The sequence below is a fragment of the Vanacampus margaritifer genome, chromosome 12 (assembly GCF_051991255.1).
Source record: "Vanacampus margaritifer isolate UIUO_Vmar chromosome 12, RoL_Vmar_1.0, whole genome shotgun sequence".
In the NCBI taxonomy this organism is placed as follows: Eukaryota; Metazoa; Chordata; class Actinopteri; order Syngnathiformes; family Syngnathidae; genus Vanacampus; species Vanacampus margaritifer.
Genome location: NC_135443.1, coordinates 15,615,030 through 15,642,873, shown reverse-complemented (window position 1 = coordinate 15,642,873; position 27,844 = coordinate 15,615,030).

Sequence of the window (27,844 nt, the reverse complement as noted above, 5' to 3'; positions counted from 1 at the left end):
GGTTCGGAAAAGGGATGGATGGATGTTAACAATCTTGACTCTCCATGAAAGCCAAACCCACACTTTGAAACCTTACTTTGACACCTGGACTCATTTTAAACCCGAGGTCACTCATTTTGACAGCTGAATTTTTCCAACTCAATTTTGTAACAACTGTTAAAAATTGTGACCCTGACACTCAATTTGGTATTAACTGTTAATCTGTGGTTCGGAAAAGGGATGGATGGATGTTAACAATCTTGACTCTCCATGAAAGCCAAACCCACACTTTGAAACCTTACTTTGACACCTGGACTCATTTTAAACCCGAGGTCACTCATTTTGACAGCTGAATTTTTCCAACTCAATTTTGTAACAACTGTTAAAAATTGTGACCCTGACACTCAATTTGGTATTAACTGTTAATCTGTGGTTCGGAAAAGGGATGGATGGATGTTAACAATCTTGACTCTCCATGAAAGCCAAACCCACACTTTGAAACCGTACTTTGACACCTGGACTCATTTTAAACCCGAGGTTACTCATTTTGACAGCTTAATTTTTCCAACTCAATTTTGTAACAACTGTCAAAAATTGTGTCCCTGATGAAAGCGTATTAAACCACTTTGAAGGTACATTCATTCCTTAGGAGAAATGTTTGCTACAATATGTGCTGAACTGCAATCACACACAACACGAATAGAATAGAAAAATATGCATAAATAAAAAAAAGTATAAATGAAAACAAGCAAAATAACACAAAGGCAAAGTAAAACAAAAACAAAAATATGCACAGCAAAAATAGTGTCCAGAATTTTGAGGTTTGTTGGCTTGATTGCCTTATTCAGTATCCATATTGATTCCCCTCTGGCATCACATTGCATTTTTGGCATGATGAAGGCAAGCGCTTGAGCAGAGCAGATCTGAATACCAATCAGAAATCTCCGATGTGTGTGGATTTGATAAAAAAAAATAAAAGAAAAGTGACAATCATGAACACTAATCGTGAAAGTCCAGGGATAAGGAAAAATTGGTTTGAAAATTAGTCAAGCAGCAATTGTTGAAGCTGGGGAAAAAGTTGTGGTTTATAGTCTGGACTTTATGGTGGCCTTCCTACCAACCAATCAAACCAAACAAAACAATTCCAACCATATCTCATTGTGAGTATAAATAAATAAATAAGTAAATAAACCAACAGATACATGTCCTTCATTCTCATTCTCTTGCTCATTTGAATTACATTTACATAAACCTGTAATGTCTGAAAGCTTCCATGACCTCTGAGTGGGTAAACAAATACTTGTATACAGTACCAAGCCTCTGGATTGCCAGAGGGGCTGCTCAGGTTGATCTTAATGTACAAAGATAGGGGAATGCGGACAGCATGTAGGATGAGAGGTTCCTGTGCTGTACACAGCACATAAATAAGGGAGCAGCACAAAGCTATCCCCCAGGAGTGCTGTCAGTTGGCATTTTAACATTCAGGAGACTAATGAGAAACAGTGCTGCATCACGCACCTTATGCAACATGCAACGCAAATGGATCCATTTATTTATTTATTTTTAACCGGCTTAAAGTAATATGAAGGTCTGCATGAAGTTTTTAACATGCTTGGAGCTCAAGCAAAGCATTGGTACAGGTCAGTCGCCCACCTTTATATTATGTGAAAATATGCAACAAGAACACAACAAAAGAAGGAAATATCTCTGAATATATTTGCAAAACAATCAGACGTATCCTTTGTTTACTCATTATAACATTACATTAGTTGGCCTGAGACGCGCATTGCATTTCTGACTCTTTAATGTTAATTGAGGTTCTTGAGAATATTACATATAAAAACGGCCACGTAACAATTTCATTCACAATATTTGTTTGTCTATATTTTAGTTGTGGCAAACAATGCAACAAAACCACACAAATGCCTAGACAATATATCCTAATAATAAATACATATACTATCCAATTCTGACTACTGTATATAGACACTGTAACATTTAATGGAATTCCACAATGACCATTGTGAGGTACATAAGTATTACTCTCAGGAATATGTGCTTCATTACTGCCATTAAATTATTATTTTTTTGCTTAATTTCAGACAATCATAAGCAAGTGTTCATTGAGAGAACACCCAGCAATATTCAAAATAGAGATTTTGCTGATTTGCAGTAGTCACTGACAAAAGTGAGCTAAGTGACCTCAGACTGACTCTGAGTCTGTCTAATGGATCAACATTGGCGTGACATATTTGCTCTGACCAGAAGCCGTCACCGGTGGCAGCAGACGCCCACTTAATAGAACTTTCTGGTCCCCGTCACAGTGGTTTCCTGCAGTCAGCTAACTTGTACTAGTAAGTAAATGACACAGCAATTAGGAGGGCACATGATCAAAAAGAGTGTCTCAAACCTTCAGCGGTGTAAAGTTCCAATGGGAACTTTCACTGGTTCTTGTCTCTTAATGCTTGCTTCTGGATGCCAGAAAGATTGAGTACACAGCTGCAAAGCCCTCTTCTCTTAATATGCGGAAGAAGGTGTAATCTATTAAAAATGGTCTCTACTCTTATACCGTATTGGCCGCCCACCCACATGGGGGACGGCTGAGCCGACCCCATATGAAAATGTGGCCTGATGGTCTTAACAAGTGGAATAATCAACTGGATAAGTGCGTCAGACAAAAAAAAAAATAAAACATAATCAAATGATCCACAAAAAGTCATCAACTGGCTAAGAAAAGCTGTTTTTGCCTCGGCATTTGCTACAAAAAAAGATGGGTCTGGCTCAAACAATGGGAACTTTTGGTATAATATTTGATCCTATAGGAGCACTTTTGGGGTACAAAAGGCTGTCAAAGGCACAAGATACCTTAGTTGTATGTGAAAGCAAAAGTACAATGTGTCTCCTTAGCTCCATATTTGAGAGAGCGCATCTGTGGTTGAGCATAAAAACTAGTGCATCTAGACTTTCGTGCCGGTGCAAGCCTCGATTAGTGTGTTCGGGAATTTGGCAGACGGCGCTGTGCCATGCTGAGTGCTCTGGTGGACTGAGTGCAATTTCTTTGACATGATCCTGGCGCACCTGATAATTTGGTAGCTGAAAGTATACTGAACTTTATGACTGCTTTAACCAGGTCTAAGTTTTGGCGCAGGTAGAGTAATGTGATTTTTTAAATATGATGGAGATGCATGCAGACAGATTCTGAGCTCCGCGGATATGTGTGGTGAATGTCATCGTATTTCATTCATAAATATGTCAACAGCGTGCATTGAACCCTTTAAATCATTGTAGGAATCAATTCATTGAATGCCTTTTTACTGTAGGAAATAAATAAAGGAATGTAACACACATTTGGGTTGGACACTTTCAAAGTGCTAACCTTTATGTCTTTAAAGCGTGGTTGCACACAGAAATGGACCCAGTGGCAAAGAACTATGTGCGTGTGTGCGTGCATGTTAGTGTGTGTGTATTCATTAGTTCACCTAAAACCTATTTAAAAATCCCAAACCGTTCACCTAAACCGAACACTTCCAGCCAGAGTCGTGAGGCCGTCAGGAGACCCGAGGAAGGACCAAAGAAAAGAAAAGAAAGTGAAATCCAGCACCGACCAGACACCACCCACCAGGCCACCAACCAGAGTCCTTCACCAACCCCAGAAACATCTAAATTCCAACAAATCAGGGAGACCTCAAGAGACCAAAGGAGAGACTGAGGAAAGGAAGGAAGGACAGATGAAGTAGAGTGAGATCCACAGACATCAGCCTCCACCGATTCAATGACCTGAGGAGGAAGCAGATTGTGTCTGATTGACATTTTTTTTTTTTAAACCAACACAGCTTTCATGAACGTATCGTTGTTTGCACAAATGAAAGCAATGGTGGCTGGTGGAGCACAGGGGGGTTGGACTAAAAGTATATACCCATATATAAATGTATACCCATAGGGTACCCAATATGTGACAAGAGATAAATCAATTTTACTTTTGAATAACTTTACTATTTATATTGCTGTAAAGACAAATACATATATTTGGAAGTATTTTTGTTATATGTCATTGTCATTATTATTTTTTCCCTTTCAAGGTAACTCAGGTCAGCAGGAGGGCAGTGCCCTAGCACACTCTATTGCTAGTGCTCTCTCTGTGGTCATCTCGAGTGCACTAAACAGAAAACACACACTTGTGAAAAGTTTAAATGTTCTCTAAAATTGCCTGTGTGTGAGATAAGTCATAGATCAGTGTTTGAATGGATTGTGTTCAAACTTAGAGCTTCCACTGTATAGGACCCAAGATATCAAATCAGTGCCCTATGACAGGATGGCGAGCAGAAATAGAATACGATATGATATTTATATATTCATACCCTGGGCTTAAACCCACACTGAAAGAATGTGCTCACCGTGCCGGAACAGAACTACATAAACCTGCCCTCAGTGCAGTGATCGGCTGTGTATTTTTTGCTACGCTTTCTCATTTTAAATTCAATATAGATGTGCCATCAAGTAAGACAATTGTGAAAATCCATCACCTCAGTGCCCCATTTTGATTTGACCAAGAAAAGCATCAAGACGTGACTATCTTACAAGACAAAATTCATCGTATTTATGCTCCACAAAAATAAACTCTTCAATTGTATTTCAAGCTGTAGTTTGAATCATTTTAACTGGACTGTTTCAGTTCATTACTCATTCATTTATTCAGGCATGGTGTTTTCTTTCTAAGAATAGACAGACAGTACATTTTAAAAAGCCAAACTAATCACATACTAGAACAGGAATGAGCTCTAATGCGGATGTGCTGAGATTCCGATGCATTATATATATTTTATGTTGACATCATGTTGATATTGATGTGACGGTGTGACTACGTGATGACTATCCAACTCATTTTACAATTGAATTATTACTCTGGCACTATGGTATGCTAGACAATGATACATGGTAGAAGTCCACCATATTAACCCAACCCTGATGAAATAATCATGGCTCTTCCTGATCAGTAGTCAGCGTATACCACACAGCAAACGAAGATGTGACACCTGTCAGTAGCAATGCTCGACATGAGGTCTTATGTGGGCAGCTGAAACGCCACGTTCTCGAGGTCTTTGATCAGTCCGCATCCCCAGCCAGTCAGATGAGCAGACGCTAAGGCAGAACAGCCTTTGAAGACTTCAATCATCTGTTACTGATAAAATTATTATGTTGCTGCTCTTTGACGTCAAGGCCCTAATCAATTGTGACAGAGGCTGGCCTGCTGCTGCTGCTCCCACAGGGAGGCAATGAGGTGCAGCAATTTTAAATAGCTCATGGTGGGGACATCCATGGAATGATTAGACCTTTTCAGCTTGGTGGCAAAAATGGGGCAATGCGCCGAAGTGATAGTAGTCGCAAGCGATGATGCCAAAGTCAGCAGGCAAAAAGAGAAATTTCAACACACACATCTGGGTTAATCTCCATTGACAAGAACTGGGATCTACAATCTATATATCCAGGGTGACGCAGACACTGGAACCTAAAGCAGAAGATTTAGTGAGGGAAATATTCCTTATATTCCTACATACACTTGCCCAAACCTCTGTAGTAGTATTTATTTATGTTGCCCTGAAAACATGCTAAAGACTGTTTGACCAACAAATAAACAGCTGTCTATTTCAATAGCTTCAGGAACATTGTAGTACTCTGCTGAACTACCTCCTGGACGGATTTCAATCAGGTTTCAGGCAACATCAGTGAAGAGGGGGAAAAAAGGTTTGGCAGGATTCTCACGTTATTCTCAGAATTCTGACTAAAAGTGAGAATTCTGACTTTAATCTCAGAATTCTGACTTTAAAGTGAGAATTCTCAGAATTCTGATTCTTAAAAGTGAGAATTCTAACTTTAATCCCAGAATTCTGACTTTAAAGTGAGAATTCTGATTTTACTCTCAGAATTCTGAATCTTAAAAGTGAGAATTCTGACTTTAATCCCAGAATTCTGACTTTAAAGTGAGAATTCTCAGAATTATGAATCTTAAAAGTGAGAATTCTGACTTTAATCCCAGAATTCTGACTTTAATCCCAGAATTCTGACTTTAATCCCAGAATTCTGATTTTAAAATGACAGTTCTCAGAATTCTGACAAAAATAGTCTGAATTTTCACTTTAAATACAGAATTCATTCAGAGATTAAAGTCATAATTCTCACTTTAAAGTCAGAATTCTGTGAATGAAGTCAGAATTCTCACGTTAAAGTCAGAATTCTGAGAATAAAGTGAACATTTTTACTTTATTCTCAGAATTCTGACTTTAAAGTGAAAATTCTCGCTTTGTTCAAATCAGATTTCTGAGATTAAAGTCAGAATTAGTCAGAATCCTGTCCTAATTCTCTTCCGTACCACACCACTGAGACTGGAGTAATAAAAGTATTGAATGACATTTGGTTCAATACAGATTTTGATCAAACATAATTTCTTTCTGGTGCTGCTTGATCTCAGTGCTGCATTTGACACTGTTGACCACCAAATTCTTCTTGAGAGACTGGCAAAGTGGGTGGGACTTTCAGATATTGTCCTCAGCTAGTTCATATCATATTTCGAAGGCAGGGGTCTGCCGGGGCCGAGTAAAAAATAGGATAATGGTGAGTGCATTGTTTATTTAGCGCTGTTAAACTGTCAACTAAGATAGCATTTAGCCGCAGCTAAAGCAAAAACACGATTACATTTGCTATAAATAGTTCCAGCTGAGGATTTATTGTGTATTTGATTTTCAGCTAAATAAAAGTGTCCTGGTTTTTAATTTCGAAAATCTGGTCAACCTAGCCAAAATACTGTGCCCTAAGTGTATGGTACTAAAATGTCACTCCAAGCAGGTGCTCAGACTGCTACCCAGATTTCACTTTATGCTGCACTAAATTAACGTCAATCAAGTGCTTCCCAATTTTTTTCACTTGTTGCTTTCTCCTCCAAGCTGTGACATTTATTTCTCACAATATCCTTCAAGAGAATGAGGGCCGTCTGCAGAAATACACCCTAAATAAATCATGAACCTCAGGTAATAAAAACACCAGACAAGAGTTGGAAAACTTGGCCAATTTCCTACTTGCTGAGAGACAAGTATCCACACGAATGCCGCTCCAGTCGAAGTTGTGCCCTTACTATAATTACATTATATGTTTTAATGTTGAATAAAATAATATTTGATTCTTAAAGCAACATTTAACAACAAATTGATTGATATCTTGGGCAAATTTGAGTTATATTTGGTGAATTTGAATTTGAACTGACACAAGAAAGAAGCAGAAGACCCACAAAGAATGGTGTTAAGAGATACACGTATTTACCATTTTCATTGTAGTTTTTTAACAAAATTCATACACTTTCTCAGTACTGGAATATCCAATGTCTGACTACTGAATGTTTAGTTGATTAGAATGCTTGCAAGATTTTGATAAAAGTTACAATAATTTAGCTTGTTTTCTGAAAATGTTTAAATAAAATCAGTAAATAATCAAATGCACAGGTAAATGAATTTTGGTCACTATTTTTCATCAATATCTTGAGCATTACTTCTTATTGTTGCTTTACAGTGTAAATGCCAGAAGGCTAGCTCATAAAAATAAAAGTGAAAATGAGTTCAACTCAAAACAGCTCTAGAATGAATCATTTTATGTCATTTATTTTTCTGAAATCCCAGTGGTTTTCGGGTCAAGAATATTAAACACAGAGTAGACTGAAGAAATTAAGAACCAATTTTACTACTAATCTTCCCTATCGCTGACCTAAAAGCCAATGGATTAGGGCCAGCTCATCTGAGCTCACTATCATAGGATAGTGGAGGCCACTGGAGCATGAATGATCACTTATCACCTTGATTTATTTTCTAGCATTTGTGGAAAGCTCTTTTTGACAATGAAATGAGTGAATCAGGGCCTAAATAAAATGAAGAAAGAGAGAAAGAAACAAAATAAGTCAAGCTTCATTGCTAGCATCTCTTGTTATTTTTTTTTAATTAAATTACATTTTTATTAAAAAAAAAAAATTCTTTGAGAGCTCAGTATTGTTCATTCGGTAATTTTAACGATTTGACATGTTATCATCATTGCTCTCTTTTTCATTTTTTTATTTTGTATGTGCGTGAGTATGTGTGTGTGTGCATGTGTGCGTGCGTGTGAGTGTGTACTCATTAGTTCACCTAAAACCTATTAAAAATCCCATATCGTTCACCTAAACCGAATACTTCAGAATCTAGCTAGCGTCATGAGGTTGTCAGGAGACCTGAGGAAGGATCAAAGGAAAGAAAGGAAAGTGAAATCCACCAGACATTACCTACTACCCACCGGGTTACCAACCAGAGTCTTTCACTAACCCCAGAAACATCTAAATTCCAACAAATTAGGGAGACCTCAAGAGACCAAAGAAGAGACTGAGGAAAGGAAGGAAGGATAGATGAAGCAGAGTGAGATTCACAGACATCAGCCTCCACCGATTCAACAACCAGAGGAAGAAGCAGATTGTGTTTGAATTTCGATATATGCTGGTGTGGTGGATCTGGCATGCATGAAAACCTCCACCAAAGAGGGGAGCCATCGACCCCGGCCAGGACAGACCAAGCACAACCCCCCAGGCCACGGCAGCGCCAAGGGACAACCCCCGGGCCCCGGCCGGAGAGCAAACCCAGACCCCCCCCCCAATGTGAAAAAAAAAAAAGTGATTCATGAGGAGGTTAGACCATTGGTCGATATTCAGAGTTTGTTTGTTTTTTCCAGTTAACAAGAATTGTTTTTTTAGCGATAGTAAGGGCTACAAGTGTAGATTGAAATTGTTTACGTGGTAAGTCAGTTGTTGTTAGGTCACCTAGCAAACACAAGTTTGGAGATAAAGGTATCCTACAGTCCAAGATAGCGGAAAGTTTTTCTAAGACTTTAGTCCAGAAATACATAACCGGAGTGTATAACCATAAAGCATGAAAATAAGTGTCTGTAGTGTTTCATAAACACTGGTGACAAATGTCGGAGTCGGGGAGTCCCATTTTCTTCATCATTTATTGCGTAATGTATGTTCTATGAATAATTTTATATTGGATAAGTTGTAAATTTGTGTGTTTTGTCATTTTAAATACGTTTTCACAAACTTTAATCCAAAAGTCAGATTCCGGAGCTACAGACAAGTCTGTCTCCCTTTTCGAGATGGGTAAAGACATTTTATCAGGATACAAAAGTAACTTATATAATTTTGAGAGTTTTTTTGTTGTTGTCGGAGAAAGCTTGGTAATATCTTTAGCTAAAACAGGAGGTTGGAACGTACCCCGAAGTGTTGGAATTTGTTTCTTTAGCATGCTTTTAACTTGCAGATAATGTAAACAATTTCTGTTTTTTATTTTGTATTTTTGGAGCAAGGATGTATATGATATAAACATATTATCTGAGAAAAGATGGTGGAGATGTGTAATTCCTTTCTGCTCCCACACACCTAAATAAAACGATTGCTTGTTAAGTTGAAAGTCGGGGTTATGCCATAGGGGAGAAAGCCCACTTGGGGTCCACTTGTGCTTTTGAAATTTCTAGTGCCTTCCACCAGGCAGTCAGGGTGGCGGAAATCATTGGGTTTTTAAAACAATTGTGTCGCTTAATCGATGTTGTAATAAAGAGTAAATCTAGAAGTCTGAGGTTATTACAATCCTTCTGTTCTAGTTCCAGTCAACAGTTAGTATCTCTGTTGGGTTGTGCCCATAGAATGATATATTGTAGCTGGTTAGCTATATAGTAGTGCATTAAATCTGGTGCCTCTAGACCTCCTTTGGATTTACTTTACTGAAGAGTAGGTAGACTAATCTTTGCTTTTTTTTTTAATTCCAGTAACATTTTGTAAAGGCCGAGTCCATAGCTAGTCATAGCTAGCATCTCTACTGTACACTGTACATGAACAACAGGAATGTGAGAAAAGCCCTCTATGTAGTAGAAGTTTACCAACTCAGTGATCATCAATCATTTGCTGGTTAATGGAAAAGAAAAGACCAATAAAACAAGGAATCAAGGGATCTGAGTCTGGTATAATAATCAATTTGGCTCACTTAAAGCTGCAATATCAACCAGATCTAGCATTCATTATACCTGTAGGGCGCCTCGCTTCAGTCAGACTGAAAATAAATATAAACACTATAGATAAACATATATATACACAATTGTTTCTGTTCCCTTTTTATTTAAACTCAAAGATCTCACACTTTTTAAATATACTGTACACAGAATGCTCATTTCTCTCAAATAATGTTCACAAATGTGTCAAGTTATGTGTTTTTGAGCACTTCTCCTTCGCCGTTGATCTCAACTCAGTTCTTCTGTGCATTCAAAACATCATCAATAAAACACAGCCGTGTTCATTTTCTACAACATATTTCTGCCCATACCATAACCCCACCATGGGCCACACAATCCTCAGAATTGACAGTAAACAACTCAACATAAAAGTCTCCCTTCTGCCCTGTACAGGGAAACCTAGAATTCATTTAACACTCTCCACAGTTCCAGTTCCAGTTCCAAAGTATCTTATTTTTTCATGCAGTGTGAACGGTACAATTCCGATTTTTTCACACCCGACCTGCGCCAATTTTATATGTGGATATAAATCGGATATGTATGCGATGCGTCCGCACTGTGAACGCTCATCCGCACGCATCCGATTCATATGTCATTAAAAGCCTGATATGCGTTCTGCGCGGGCGGGAGACTCCTGACACGTCTGTGAATATATACAAAGCTGTTTTGAGTAAGTGTTCCATTTTTATTTGTCTTTAATTTAATCACACTTGAAACATGAAGCATAAAATTGACATGTGTGGCGATAGTAGAAATTCAGCCCTGCAGACGGTTCATCACGAATGGCGATGACGCAACATCATCTTCGGTAAACTTCTCAATGAAAAGAGGAGGTCGAGTAGTGTCCCCTCGTTTTCCCCAAATTACCTCTTCCAACCTTGCTACTCTGACGACATGAGATGAAAAAATAAGTCAAACAGATTTCTGTTGCTGTTTTTAAATAGCACATTGAAAACTGACGCACGAGGAAGTCGAGGATAGTAGCCAACCAGGAGCGAGCGTGAAAACAGACCACCAACCAGGAGCGCGGATAGATTATCTCGGCAAATAAATAGTGGTTGCTGTCACAGATTGACTTGTGAACAATATGTGAAAGAAAAAGGCCTTTTGTGTACATTGAAAAAGTGTTAGATCTGTGAGTTACGTTCATGAAAAAACAGGAACATAAGCAAAAGTGTTGCATTTATATTTTCGTTCATTATGTTTCAGGCCTGTCCCCCTCCCTCCCTTGTGTCTTACTGCTCCTAGAGGCAATGACCTTTGCTGTAATATTTCCATAGACATGCTGTTAATAGACAGCACTGACCTATAAGTGTGGTAACGGCTGACATCAAGAATTATATAACAACCACCATCACTGACTGTGTGGAAAACAACAACAATTCTCGTTCCTTTAACACATTTTGGTTCCAGGGCGGTTATACGGTATATATATATATATATATATATATATATATATATATATATATATATATATATATATATGTACATACATACTGTATGTATTTATATTTATTACTAACATACTATTATATATTATACTAACAAAAATTTTCAAAATTGTTCCAAGTAATTTTTCAAATACTTAATTGGATTAATTAAAACTTGCTCCACACCCTCAATGATTAATGGCTAATCAATACTAGCAGTAACCATTAATAGGGCACATTAAGTGTAATCCCATATTGGTTTGGCTGAATGAGCAGCCCAAATTGCAGTTACCCTCTACAGCATTTTCTCCAACAATTCTCAGTTTATATTGCACACTTTAACAAGAATGCACTTCAAGCATTATACATTCAGGTCTTTTTATTTATCTATTTTAATCCTTGAGTGCAGGTTCCCCAAACTTAGGGTCGGCTCAAAAGTGGGTCAGTTTATATTATGTTCTCCTCGTCAGACTAAATAACTGGCAGCTATTTTATTGGTCATCAAGCAGACATATTTTGGGGGGGGAGTAAATTGTATTTCATTTATGTTCTTTTTCAAATTAATAGGGGTTATGTTCCTTAGTCTTTGCTGACATGTATCATTTGACATTATAGAATTACGTTTGTTGGAGTGCGTAGGAACAATATAATTTGGGTCTTGAGCTAAAATATTGGTGGAATTAAATGAGTCAAAAGGTTTCCAACATCATCTCTACGAGGATGCATGACTTCCATTAGCCATGAACGTCTGATCACCAAAAACATGGAAACTTAATGGTGCTCATTGTTATGCACTGTCACTTCACCCAACATGCTGCTGAATATCAAGAAGGTCCAGATGAATCACATGTGTGCTAAAAACTCGGATGATAGCAAAGACAATTCCTCAATGTCGCAGCAAGGTTACTAAAATCTAAATCCCTTTAGGCTCTATCGTGTTTGATTAAACAAATAAAGTGGATATTTAATCAGATCTCTGGAATTAAAAATAGCAAACTATTGGTTACAATTTTTTTTTTAAACGTTTCTTTGCCAAGATTGTCTTGTTTAATGCTAAAAACTAAAAAGTAACTTCACTTTTGTTTTTTACTCTAAATCGGTCTTCTGCACCCTCCTCTCTAGCGTCAACACTTTCCTCTGAATGTGTCAAAACCCTCAGTCTGGTCTGTCTAAAGGCCTCTAACACCAACTGCAGTTGGCTAATGTGACCGACACCTACCGCCATCTTCTGTCCAGACAGACATCATACGTCCAAATGTGCAAAATGGGCGAGATTGTAAAGGCTTTCTATCGTTTACTGTTTATCTGCATTCCTCACTTCCTGGACTTGCCCTGTGCGCTGATTCGCTAGCTAACAGCCAATCAGAGTGGTCAAATGTCTCGACGGTCTGACACGTCACGATGATGCTTTATACATTAGGTGGCACATACTGATGCCTGGCCACTTCCTGATTCCCAAAGTCGGATTGGTGTATAGAGGCTTTAACTTTTTAACTTTAACTCAAATTTTGGCTGTGCCTCTGATGAGTTCATTTCTAATCTTGTCCAAACTGGTCACTCGTAGAGTATAGGCCTACCTCAGCATCTTCATTTCCGGGACCTCCAACTCTGCCCACTGTTGTTTCTTCAATGGCACTGTCTCTCATTCAGTTTTTCGAAGAAAGAAAAACTGCATGCAACCATAACTCTTAATAAATGTCTGGCCAATGTCCTTGCGACCTTGAACAAACCCTGATGAAACCTTTGTTGCTCAGTGGGATACGGGCTTTATGTACAAAGGCCACGAAAAGACCAAAAAAAAAGGAGAAAAAAGTCCAAGTGATGCCATGTGGGATTGCGGATAACACAGCCAGGATTTGTATACTTTTCAATGCATATCTTGCGGTATATTGGATTTACTTTAACGACAAACACACACAAACGTGAAATATTATCAGTGGTGTCCTTCCTACTTGGTGCCACTGCATAGTCCACTTGGTGAAAATATATCAGGGATAATGCAGACCATCAGAGAAGCCATTAGGTCTCCGGGCCAATGGTCCATGAGCTCTTTAATGAGGACTTCTCCCTCTGCAGCTCAAAGGGCCATCTGGCTAACAGCAGCTGCTCGCTATGGAGGCTGATAGTATGTGGCACTGCTCGCTCAGGGCAATTGTAAGTGTAGCGCCACTTTATGCTAGCTATACGATTAAACTCTCCCAGGATATGCAATGTAGTCACATTAGGAAGTCTCAGACCAATTCACCCAACTTTCTCCTTCTTCGTCTCACACTGTGGCTCTTATGTTCATCATGTCTTCAGAATGTATTACTACACTTTTTAAATGGGGATAGAAATAATTAATGACACATAAGATATTCCATGTTGTGCTGTTATGGGATTTCCTGCTACTTGTTTTGCGCAAAACATGCATACTATGGCCATCATGTTTTTGAAATATAATTTTATATTTTACAGTAGGTTGTAGCAGTTAACATTTGTTCCTGTATGTCAATACACATGATAAAAACAATGCTATCATGGATCTACACAACGTTAAACCATGATCTAATTTACCGTTGGGTAGGTGGGATAGCAATTGTTGCATTGCAAATTATGACAAGACAAAGTGCTGGAAACAAGACAGGCATTTAAACCACCTTCCTATTATAATGTATTGTATATATATATATATATATATATATATTTTTAGATTTACCATTTTAGACTCAGGAGAAAATAGAAATAGAAAAAAAAAAACAAGCCTGGGGTCAAACTCTTGCCATCATAAAACTTTTAAAAACTGGACAGTATTTTTCGAACTAAGATTTTACACTTAACAAGTACAAAGTTTATAAAGACGTTAACCAGAAAAAGAAAACCTTAAGGCTTTGTGTTGGAGATGAACATCTCACACTTCTAAATTCTTGCAAGTACATATGTTAAAAAACAAACAAACTTTTAAGTCATACATAGAACAACAAAAACATTTGATACAATTAGAAACGTTGATAACATGTACATTATTGATCATTCATTTTGAATTATTTAATGCTCGTTTTTTACTGGGGATGGCAAAGTATTGATATCAGGTATTACTACTCACGACAGCCTTCTTGAAATGAGAAATGAGAAGAATAGAAAAGGGCCATTATTATCTAAAATATTCTTCTTTAAAATGAGCTGTTATTGTTTGTTGGGGGGGAAATTTTAGGTCTCAAAACTACCACTGGTATCGGTACTTGGCATCAATATTGGTAACTACTCAAGAGTTGAGTACAAAGTGCTCTATATATGAAGCTGAGTTGAGAAGTGTTTCAAAAATAGTCATAAGAAAAAAACACCCAGAATGAATGGTTTGATTCTCACATGAACTGAGATTTTATGAGGTGTGATGATGTCTCACATGATAAAAAGCACTCTCAACTTTTGTACAACTTCAGAGGCGTATTTTCCCCTTAATTGTGGTCAAATTCAAAGTAGTATATATTCAGGAATGTTATTATTATTATTATTATTATTATTTAGAGGGTCTTCTGTATTCTCTTTCCACTAACCACCATTCAGCAACGTGTCTAGTGCCACTTTACTACTTTTAGTGCACTGCCATGGTCAGGACCCCAATGACTCTGTTCAAATCTTAAAGTTAAGTAACTTTTGTATCCTTCCAAACTTTTGACAACGTTGATATGAAAGACAATCTGTAACACATTGAACTAAAGGCTCGGTGTAAATGTCACATAATAGATGAAGCAGGGCAGGCTGCTCTACAGTCCAATATGGGAATGTCAAGACACAAAAAGAGCAAAGTGCCCAAATTTCTTTCAACACTGCAATTGCAAGATATGAAGTGAAAAGCCCTGCATCAATATACTGTAATTACGGCCGATAGACCTGTTTTTCCTGCAACTCGGCAATCCATACTTCGCTCAAATGCAATCAAAGACACAAAGGAGATTATTAGATATCCGTATGGACTTTGTGTGTTTAACAAAGAAAAAACACACAATTTCCATTTCAGGATCTGGTGTCTTGGCGAACCACAAGAAATACTCAGAATTTCTTCATCTATTTTTTTAAGCATAATGTTTCATGCCGGAAAGAAAATAAGGCATAAACAGTCTCCTTTTTTCACGGCTTTGTAGAAACTAGACACCAGAGTGTGCTGATGTTGAGAGTTGATCAACATTTGCCTGAGTGTGAAATGGAGCAGAGCTAAGCATCTGGAAAGAGCAAAGAATGGTTCCCTCAAGGTGGATCAGCAGAAGCACTGGAGAGCCGGGCCAGTTTGCTCAGCGCCTCTTCGAGATCGTAACTGTGATTAATGTACACTATTTCAGTAAGTGTTTGTTTTTACACAAGAGGACACCAGTACGACTACACAAGTCTTTCCACAAGCACTTATTTATTTAATCTCTATAGCTGTACTTTTAATATTTATACAGGTATTTAGTGTATTATATAACCTCATCCTCTTTTACTCCACTCTGCAATGGATAATTAATCACGGATGATTACTTATTTATTTAACTCTGTGATTTACCTGGGAAATTCAAGTGAAGAAAGTGATGTGGTTCTCATTTCCGTCTAAATGAATAATGGTGTCAAGAGGTTGAATACTTAGTACAGCTTTGATTTCTCATGACTGGACATGAGCTCAAGCCCTGCTTTAATCCCAAATTCCCTCAAATCTGACCTGTTAGATGGATAACACCTATTTCAATTTATTATATTAATTCTTGTTAGAGTTTGAAGATGGCAAATTTCATCCTCGTCCTTCATTGCTATTTAATTCTTGTTGGAATTTTGCAAAACATCCTTTTAAAATATTGCAGTGCATTGTAGTATAGTAGCTTTGTTTTCTCAAACTTCCACATGTACAGCACATCCATTTATTTACTTCACACTCTAAAAACAGTTGGGTCAGCAACAATTTTTTTTATCAAAAAGCGACCAACTCAACTTTTTGGGTTATTCAATTAGCCCAAAATTTTGGGTCAAATACCAACAAAACAACCCAAAAGTTGGGTTGCTTTGTGTGTTAATTTAATTTCCCCCAACTGTTTGGTTTAAACAATTCAAAAAGTTGGGTCAGTAAAATTTTCCCCCAATTCAATTGGGTTATTCAATTTACCCATAACTTCAACTACCCAAAACAACTCAACAAATTAGGTTGCTTTGTATGTCATTTAATTTAACCCAACGCTTTGGATTATATAAATCAAAAAGTTGGGTTGGTTATTTTTTGACCAAATTCAGTTGGGTTATTCAATTAACGCAACAAGTCAGGTCAAATGAAATGGTTGCTATGTGGATTATTAATTTAACTTGTTTAATAACTCAAAAATTTAGGTCAAATTTGCCTCCATATTTCTTCTACCAAAGTCAGCAGGCATGTGATCTACCTTACCTGTGACCCTGAAGAGATTTAAAGAACGTGGATGGAAAGATGAATGTGTGGATATTTTATTCAGAGTAGGTATAAAATTCATATCAGCTCATTAAACTGACTAAGCAGTAATCAGGTTTTCATAATTTTTGTTGTATCAAAACTCCTGGCTATGGCTTTAAATAACTTCAACATCACACACTATTTTTCAAGAAAGAAAAGCATATTTCTGTCAGAATAGTTTGTTCTGTTGATGGCAGATCATGTGAATAAAAGAAGAAGCAGAGTATTGAGGGTGAACTTTGCAAACAGTTGAAAGTAGGTCTGGTGTGAGACAAGTGTCTGGCAGTAGCAGCAAAGAACAGAATTGCCTCCATAAAAACTGGGGGAAATGCCTGCAGAAGAGCAGATTATGAGGTCATAACACAAGTGCATTTAAGTGTTAATTATTCATTTTTCGTCTGACATGAATTTTAACTGCTAGTCTTTGTGATTAAGACAAAATATCTCCATTAGAATATCCTTTGGGAGCTGGCATCCTTTAAGCCCTTTAAAGAATTGTGAATAATGATGATGCTCTCATAAAAACAATCCCTAAAGGACTGGAGGATCCTGTCTATTTTTACCCTTGCCTGCCTTTCTCAGATGAGCTGTTGTGTTCTTAAGCGGAGGCCATTTGAGTCCAGCAAGAGCCAACAACAACAATGAGCAGCTGTGAGAAATAAACAGCCGTAAAATATGTTACAGCCTCCCGGCGCTATAATTGCCCGATGTTCAAGTTAATGTACATTATGCGCTCTTTATGAGGTGCTGGTGTATATAGACAGGAGCTGATGGTTATTTACATCAACTGCTCTTTCACACAGTTTGTCTCTAAACATCCTGGATGACTCGAAAGAAACATGCAGACTTAATCAAGGACAAAGCATCATTCTACTATATTCACTTATACTTAATCTGCTTTTGATGGCACTGGCTTTCCAGTCAGCATTGGACATCTGCTGACTGGAGACGCCAGGTAGTTTGTTTCATTAATCAATTTGGAAAAAAGCCAATTTTTTTAAACGTTTGCTTTATTTGAAAAATATACTCGCAACACCTTATTTGTCATATCTATTCACCAGCATAGGTCTAAAGACAGAACCAATGACCAGTGACAAACAACAGGAAAAAACCTTCTGTGCTGTTTATGACTGTGTTTTGGGTTGGGTCATTGAGTTAGGATGTTGATGTTATTAGTTGCTATTCAGTTACTATGTCCCTTGTGATAATTGTACAAATTAGTTGCTATGCAGTTGCTATGTCCTTTGTGATGAGGATGATTAAGTTGTCAGTTGCTATGTCCCTTGTGATAAAGAAGTTGTCAGTTGCTATGTCCCTTGTAATGACGACGTTGTCAGTTGCTATGCACTTGTTATATTCTTCCATGTCACCATTTGTTGCTTCCATGCATCCAGCCCTACTTTCTCAATCAAAATTTCTACGACAAGAGTTTTCTTTGAGACCATCTGAACCTGCTCTCTGTTGTTAATTTGTATTTTTGTATATAAAGACACCCTGTTTCTCAATTTCCGTTTCTTGTCTGCGTTTGGGCCCTAACGCCAACTCCTCTATGACAGTATTCCTTTCATGAAGTAATTTTGACCTACGATGATAAAACTGCCTTGTAGAATCCATATTAATCCATTTAACTCATCCAATTCTTTGGGGTTCATGTCAAAGGATGCTGATTGGTCGAATTTGTATTGACTGATTACAACAATATTAATTGATTTTAAGATGGTAGTGAGATTTACATCCCCGAAGACAGAACCAATTTGACAAGTGACAACAGGAAAAAACCTTCTGTGCTGTTTATGTCTGTGTTTTGGGTTGGGTCATTGTGTTAGAATGTTGATGTTATGTGCTATGTAGTTACTCTGTCCCTTGTGATAATTGTACAAAGTAGTTGTTATGCAGTTGCTATGTCCCTTGATGATGATGAACTTGTCAGTTGCTATGTCCCCAATGACGAAGTTGTCAGTTACTATGCAGTCACTATGTTCTTCCATGTCGCCATATTTTGCTTCCACGCATCCAGCTCTACTCTCTCAATCAAGGTTTCTACATCAAGTGTTTTCATTGAGACCATCTGAATCCAGCCCTACGCTCTTTTGTTACTTTGTATTTTTGTATATAAAGACAGTGACAACCTGTATCTTAATTCCCGTTTTTTGTCTGCGTTTGGGCCCTAATGCCAATCCCCTATGACAGTATCCCTTTCATGAAGAAATCGTGACCTACAATGATAAAACTGCCCTATGGAAGAATCCATATTAATCCGTTTAACTCATCCAATTCTTTGGTGGTCATGTCAAAGGATGCTGATTGGTCGAATCTGCATTGACTGATGGGAGTGAGATTTACATTCCTGTGTTAATCAACCTTATCTGTAAAATATTTGCACTGTTACACATACTAAAATAGAAACAGGCAGGCCAGTACTGGTAAATTGAAAATAAAAAAAACACATTAGACAGTATGAGTATACTTTATTTGCTTCTGTTATGTAGTCAACTAAAGCAGTACTGTGCAAATTAAGCCTGTTTCAAGCCCAATTTCAAACTGGCAGACTCGCGTTTGATCTTGGGCCAGTTTCAAGTGTCGTTGGACCCAGTTATTCATGCAGTGTTCTGGGAGGAACGGGATGCAGTTGGCAGCTCCCGACAGGTCGGACGACCATCAGACAAATTTCTGGCGTGTCAGAAATTTGGTTGGCCCTGACACCAATCTCTGAGTTTATGACTTGATGTTCTAAACTCCAGCCCTTTTCCCTATTTACATTATCGCAAAGTGGATAAAATGCCCGCTAAAACCGAATTATGAAAGATACTGTCATGCATATATGTGCATATGTTTCTAACAGTTTATTTTTTCTAAACATTAGCATTCCGATTTTATACTTTTAAACTCATATCAGATTATGTGATTAGTGTCCATCCATTTTCTATACTTGCGGCTGCCAACTAGTTTTTCATCATGGATCGGTTCATACAAGTACATGCTTCTCGTGGATTGGCAACCATGAAAAAAAATGCATATTTACTGCCCAATTTTGAAGATGCCTTTGAAGTTCTTGCCGGATGCAGGTTTTTCAGTTATAGATTTGAATTCTGGCCTCCTAGTATGTAAGTATGTAATATGCCTAAAACTGCTGCCGTGGGTCCTTTTGGGTTTTACAAAGTCAATTGTAAGGCCCAAGGCTTTACAAATGCTTTCGGTACTTTCCAATGATTTGACCGAAGGGGTCATGGGTAGAATCAGTCAGAAAGAAGTGCTGGTGTTTCTGGCTGACATTGTGCTCCCTAAAATATCAGAAGGCCATGAAACCAGGCTGAAATATGTTATCCAGTAGCTGAGAGAGAATGGCCTCAAACTCTCACTGACCAAAAGCAATTGCTTTCAAAGCTCAGTGTGATATCGAGGCCACATTGTTTGACAGAGTGGTGGAGACTAACCTTGAAAAGGTTAGTGCTCCCCATATCTGCCGTAGACTCCAAACCTTTGCCAAGATTAAGTCATTAGGTCTTGCAGGGTCTTTCCACCACTTTGTTTGAGACGTTTTGAAAATAGTCAAACCCTTTGAACCATGTCAGCAGGGGCCACCCAAGATGGACCCCGAGACATCTCGCAATTTAATGATTGGTAGACGTCTGAATGCCAAGATACATTTGATGTAATGATTGACGCATGTCTGTACCACCAAGAATATTTTAGTTAATAAAACTCATGACATAATGACTAAAAGTTAAATTGAAGGAAAATGGATGGATGTTCGGAAAAAAAAAATGCTTTAAAAAAACAAACTGAAACTACAATTTTCGTTTACACAACTAACTGAAACTATCTATTGTATTAACCTTCAATTAATTTAATACATGAGCCTTTGGGGTTGATTTTTAAATACTGTATGGTCAAACAGTCGTCTAAGAGTTCTTTTAACGTGTGTTGCCTCGAAGCGACATTATCTCACGGCAGCTAATAATTAAAAAATAAAAAGCACACAGTACAACCGGGTTTAGAAAGAAATTCAAGCACAAATCCACTTCAAAAGTTGGCAATTTGGTAAACAAGGTGTTTATAATTAAAGTCATTAGGTTGTGATTTGTATTTAACTTCATAAGCAGCTTTACAGCTGTTATAAAGCATCTGTTTTGATGGACGTTATTACAATAATAATAATAATAATGTTTTTACTACACAATACTTACTGTGGTGTTCTTTCAATCTTGCACACAATACTCAAAACTAACACTAAAACAAATAAAAACTAAAATGACGCATTTTCGGGGGTGTAGTGGGGGAATTAAAACATACCCCACTCTGAAAACATACATAGAGTGCAGATACAATAAATTGTTCAGTGAATATATATCACTTATCTCCACCACACACTACAAGTAGTAAGCACACTCACACCCATTCCAATTTCATCTTCTCTAAGTGAGGCTCTCACATTAAAAAAAAAAGTGTTAAGATGTTAAAAATTGGGGTACTTTCTTTTGGGTGGGATGATTATCATACTAAGTGGTTAAACACGATGACACGCAATAGTCTTTGGTGAATAACACAAAGGCGTTCATTGTTCAACCGTTTCTCTGCTGCTTTGTCCAAAAAAAAGCGAGGTAGATTTCAAAGCACTTAAGACCATTAGCAAATTATTGCTGTGCAATGAGGTGACACTTTCTGGATTAGCTCCAGAATGTATGGTAAAGAGGGATTCCTTTTAGTCCACAAGGATTCCAGTTGAGCCTGCGTTATGCTGAATTCCAATTGGACATTACTGCCGCCTTTAGAATTTGGTCACATGTCCATAACTTTTATTTTCCAAACCCGTGCTTGGGTTAGCACTGACCCTGCACGTCCGCTGGGATATTTGATTATGCGGCTGCTGAATGCAAAAAACACCTTCTTTTTGATTGAGCTCCTGCACAGAACTTGATCGAAGGCGATATTGGCAGTTTCAAGGTCTGGTTTGCAGGAAGATGTTGATAACATCAGCATCTATTCAGGAGATTCAAACGGATGCTGATGGCTTTGTGGATGCGACCACTGCTGAATAGAAGTCTGAAATATTTCAGTCATGACATGAATACATGCAGTGGCTCGTGGTGAAAAATAGTCGAAATACAGAACATTGTCATGTACAGTGTGTGTCCCAGTTTGAAGGTCAGGGCGGCATGCACAGCATGCAGGAATGCGTCTTTGTGTGATAGTAAGAACCTAACGCATATGGAAACCAAATGATGGACCAGTATCAAGAAATTGTGGCAAAGTTATTGTGTGCTTGAAGGACAAATATATTCAGATTTTTTCTTTATGTAAAAGCTATAATCCTGCTTTTTTTTTTTTACCCATTTGTTGGTAAACTGCTTCTTAATTTGCAGCGTTTTTGTTTTTTTTAAATTCATATGCAGTCAAGCAGCCATATTTGCTAACTTAAACTAAGTCTAAATGGACTCAAAGTACTTAACTAATAAGTAAAGCACTTGTTAATGAAAACTGGATATTGATTTTGATGCTAACATCATGAGGATGTATTTAAGGTAGACGGTTAAGTAACGTTACCCACTTTAAAGTTTCTTTGCAAAATCTGATAGACTGTAATTATTATTAGTTGAAGCAACATCATTTTTCATGTTGCACACCTGTCTCTATTTAATTAGCAGTGTTCACGGTTGAGTGGCACAATTGAAGAGTTGTGTACGTGTGTACGTTTGTGTGTGACCACAATAAGCAATTGAAAGTCGCTGCCACACTGTGCACTGCCTTTCAATTCCTCTCGTCCCAGTAAGAGGTTTTCTGTCAAGTGATGTGTTAGAAACCTTGTTGAGTATCTTTGAGTGCCATTAAATCAGTTATTTAATCAAAATGTACACAGCTGGAGTGGTAGGCTTGTCATTGGGCAAGCTGTCTGAGTAATGTTTTCATAGTTTTGCTAGTAACTGAGATATTTTGCAACAATTTATTATTCTAATTTAATTTGTTACATTTACTACTGTTACTTTTATATTGTTTTTATATGCAGTGGAAAGTTTGGAATCCACACCATAAATCCGTGCTAAAACTTTTACTGTATAGTATATATTGGTAACAACTAGCAACAAGAGCGCCTGCTTGTAGTGCACACCTTTCAGTTGCCATCGTCCTTTTGCTCATTCTACATTTCTTTTCTATTCTTTCTATATTCCATCATTTTAGCCTCCTTCACTCACACCTATTTTGCCACGAAAATGTAAGCAGACCACACCTGGTCCTAAAACGGCGCTGTCAGTCAGTTGACTACTTGTGAGTTTCTTAAAAAACAGAGTTCATGAACTAGCCTGGCCCCTCAGATCCCCTGGTGCCAGTTTGTTCCAGAAGTGCACGACTAAAAGGTTTGGGGAGGCAGCTTTAAGCTTTTATGATCAGTCGAGTCTGGATGAGTCCGCCTGAGGATCTGGGAGCAGTGTGAAATCTAAGGACATAAAGTTTGAATCCCTGTTTTTATGACAGAACATAAAGTTATAAAGTAGCTCACCATCTTGACACCTGATTAACAATCATCCAGAGCCACTGTCTACTTGGAAACATTCATCCAATGAATAATGCATGTTGATGATTTTTCTATACAACTTGATTGCTTGTGTTATTTTTAGCTTATACTTACAAAGGTATTGAAATATACAATCCTTCATATACAATATGAGACTCAATGAACTTGTATACCGGTAAGACGATTTGGTAATCTACCGTATCGATGTCAGAGTCTCCAAAGTACTGCTAAGTGCTTATACGTTTAAATTCTTATATTATTAATCATGCTATGCAGATAATGAATTATGACTTTATCAAATTACAGTTGTCTCTCTTTCACAGGTCTCCTGAACTTAGAGTGTAATACTAATGGAAAAGTATTTTCCATGATATAGCATTTTAAATTGACCTGAGCGAATAGTAAATGAACCCCATCCATCTTTGTGACACTGCTCCGCAGTACTTTCCTCCACATTCCTTTCTGGATGACCTTGCTATTTAAAGTTTGCTCATGAACTGTTGTACACCCAAAAGTGTGTTCATTGTATCACTTTGTTTTAATTCAAATAAAACCTATGAGATGCAATGTTATCTGCCTAATGTATGACATGAAATGCTAAAAATGAACGCGCTAAACTAGACTTGCCCGGGCACTAATATGAAGTTACGCAAGTTTTTTTCCCCCCTGTACCAAAATAGGACCCATCCATCCATTTTCTTAACCACTTGTCCTCACAAAGGTCGCGGGGGGTGCTGGAGTATATCCCAGCTGGCTTCGGGTAGTAGGCGGGGTACACCCTGAACTGGTTGCCAGCCAATCGCAGGGCACAAAATAGGCCCCTATATGTTTAAAATACTTTTGCCATTTCTCCCTTTCTGGGTATTCTATATGTGGTGACAGTGGACAAGAGAGTCGTCCATTGCAGGAGCTCTCCAATGCAAGTCTTCCTTGTTCGCCAACCCGCTCACTCGACCATTGAAAGGCAGTTTGCAATAGCAGATTCCAGAGGCCATTCTAGGATCAGAGGTTTAGGTGTGCTATATAGACGTTTAGGGGTGCTCTAGTGCTACAAATATTGTGTGTGTGTGTGTGTGTGGGGGGGGGGGGGGGGGGGTAAATATAGTCTGCATTCAAATATAAACATACTGTATCCGAACCCTAACTAACCCTAATTTCTTGTGAAGGGTATGCATGTTTCTGGAGTAAACCAGCTCCTCACAGTTTACAGTGAGAATTAACAAAAATGGACCTTGGACTTGTTTTGGAAATTTTCTTTTCAATGAAACACACAACATATAAAATAATATATTAACAGACATGAACTTAATACAGAATGTTTGTTTCCTGAATATATATTCCTTGCCTGTATTATGTTAAAAAAAAAACATACATTAACATCCATACACATGAAAAAAGAAATGCGCTTGAATCTACAAAATAATAATAAAAATAATCTAACATGTACAAGTCTGCGTATGGGTGAAGTGCAAACATCATATAAAACATATTATTGAACTGTTTGTCTCTGCCATTTTACATCTTGTCTTTAATACAAATATATAAATAAAAATACACTTCAAAATGGAGCTTGTTTGCTGGAAAACAATCTTATGTCCATGCCTCTCCATGCAGCAACATTTTTTTGTGCAGACACACACACGCCATACACAGTAAGCTAGCGAATGGCAGCACAATAGAGACATTAATATTAACACTTGTTTCCCTCATTCCACTCAAAAATGACAGTGATGGGCATAAGACTTCAGTCTGACCACCAGCAAACGTTTCCTAGTTTTGAAGGAGGGGGGGGGGGGGGGGGGGGCTTCAGCTAACTACCTACAAAGTAGCATGACTGAACAGCAAGAAAAGCAGACTAGTAATGAAAATAATGTGTTGGTATTGAGTGGTAGAGTAATAAACGTTTCACATATCCTTGTGTTACAGGGAGGTACCGGAGACAAATATGTTTTTATTTTCACTTTCATTTACTTATTTATTCTTATTTGGGCAGTTTTGGTCCACCATAAGTTACCGCTGTTAACGGGATATACTGTATGTGAAACACTGAGTTGCTGAGGTTTAATAGTGGGTGCAATTATTTTCTTATAGCCCTAAACAGCCCAAGTGTTATTGCTAGATATATGTATATGCCACATACATATTCATGCAGTTAATAAGAAATATCCCCCCTTGAGCCACAAGCAAATTACAAGTTATCTACTCAAATTCTAACATTCCTTAAAGTGTTTTTGCTTATCCAGAAAATAAGAGTTTTCCACAAGAGATGCTTGTCCTGAAGGGCCAAAAAATATTTCATATTTCCCTCTCGGTAATTGCTATACTTGTTGAGTTTATTATCAGCTACACAAGCGCTGTCACGAGAAGGCATTTTTTTCTCAGCATTTATTTCCTCACAGACTTTTTAAATGGGTTACATCGTCTTTAAAACGCTACTCTAGTAGGAAAATACAAACAGAGACATTATGACATTGAGTAATTATCAAGAAAAGTGATTGAATTTATGTTGCACCAAATATGAGTTACCACCAATTCTAGTATATGCAGTACCGATATGTTAAGGTTGCTGTCCATTATAAACGTTAAAACATATTCGTTCACCAAAATACCCTTTTACATTCCTGAGGTGTCTTAAAGCATGTTTGCCAGCTGTTTTAATATTTGACATAGCGCAAAGTATTCAAACCTAGTTATTGTGTGCACAACATCATCCAACCATAAATTAATTAAAGCGCTCTGCTCTGATAAGTACCAGCCAAGAAGAAAGCGTGCTGTCATCCTACCACAGTGTGTGCAGTTGTTAAATGGGCACTGAAGGGAATTCCACTCTTTGCATTGGCCTTCTCACTGGATCTGAAATGCTTCTACACCTCACAAAATATGCATGCTTAAGTGTGAATTTGACCATTCATAATCCATTCAGATTGTATAATGTGATGTGGGTATTTAAAGCTGTTGAAATGGTTAACTGCAGTAAATGTTGATTAATATTCTTAGCCAGGGGCGTCAAACATACAGCCCGCAGGCCGGATAAGGCCCACAAAGGGTTTAATCCGGCCCATGAGATGATTTTGTAGTAAAAAAAAAAAAAAATAGAAGTAATATTGGACCAATTTATTAATTAGCCGGCCACAATCAAAACATATGAATTTGTAATTTCACAAGCAGTCCTCAGATGAGCAATGCAACTTGTAAACGGAATCGTCCTGGATGCCATTTTTTTTTTACACACAACTTAAAGTTACGGTTTGTTTAAAAAATTACCCCCAAAAATCATAGACCGACATAAAAGTGTTAAATACGACACAACTTAAATAACTGGTAACAAAAATACGTATGACAAGGATTAACGTACTTATAACTATTAACTGCGCCACACAATGCATTCTGGGAACAATACATTTTGGTAAAAGTGTAAGCGTTAAAAGGGAGTTATTGAAGAGTGATGACATCAGCGAGGTGTGACGAGAGTTGTTCGTTTGAGTGTTGAGAATAAACTGGGCCGACAGTTTTTCGCTTCCAAAGCAGGTAGGAGTTCCTGAGTTTTTGTCGTGACGAAGAGTGTTGGAAACGCCTTTTATACACGACACGCTACAAAAGCAGTTGAGCGCCTTAATTTAGGGCTGGCTCACAAATAGCAAAAATCTGTGTATAATTGATGGCAATTGTTTTTAAGTTATATGCCATTATTTTACTGATCCGGCCAACTTGGTAATATATTTTCCTCCATGCGGTCCCTGAGTTAATATGAGTTTGACACCCCTGTTCTAAGCAATGACATGAGACGTCACTTGTTCGATAAAATCCTCAAGATGGGTTTTTAAGGACTGTATTTTGCTCAGGAAAGAGGAAAATGTGCTCATATTCACGTTTTTCAGTTGATGCCAAACATTAATATTCAAAAGCAAAATCTTTACATTCCAAGGGTGTACCCCATGACTGGATTTGCCTTAGGCTCGCAAATGACTAAATATGTGCCCCTGGGTTTTCATTAGGAAGGGCATCTGTAAAAACACAGTCAAACAAATCATGAGAAGGACTCGCTGTAACAACCCTTGATGGGAGTAGAACATACTCAACTACATGCAATACTTAGATGCTTACTTTGACAGTCTAACTCCACTTGCACGAATAAGATAGGAAACTCATCAATTTAAGATAAATTAATTTGCAAAAGAACAACTTTAAATATAGTAGCGCCCGGTAATAGGATGAATCCTGAAGGAACCAAAAGCTGAACAAAAAGACTTGTAGAATTAATTAGTTAATAGATTAAATTTGGGTAAAATCCCAATTTAATCCAGGATTTATTTCTGCTCTGTTTAAAATGCATTTTACTTAATTAATAAATAATAATAAATAAAAATAATTTCTAAAGAAAATGTAGCTATATAAAGGAGTTTAGTTTATATTATTAAGGTTAGTTTA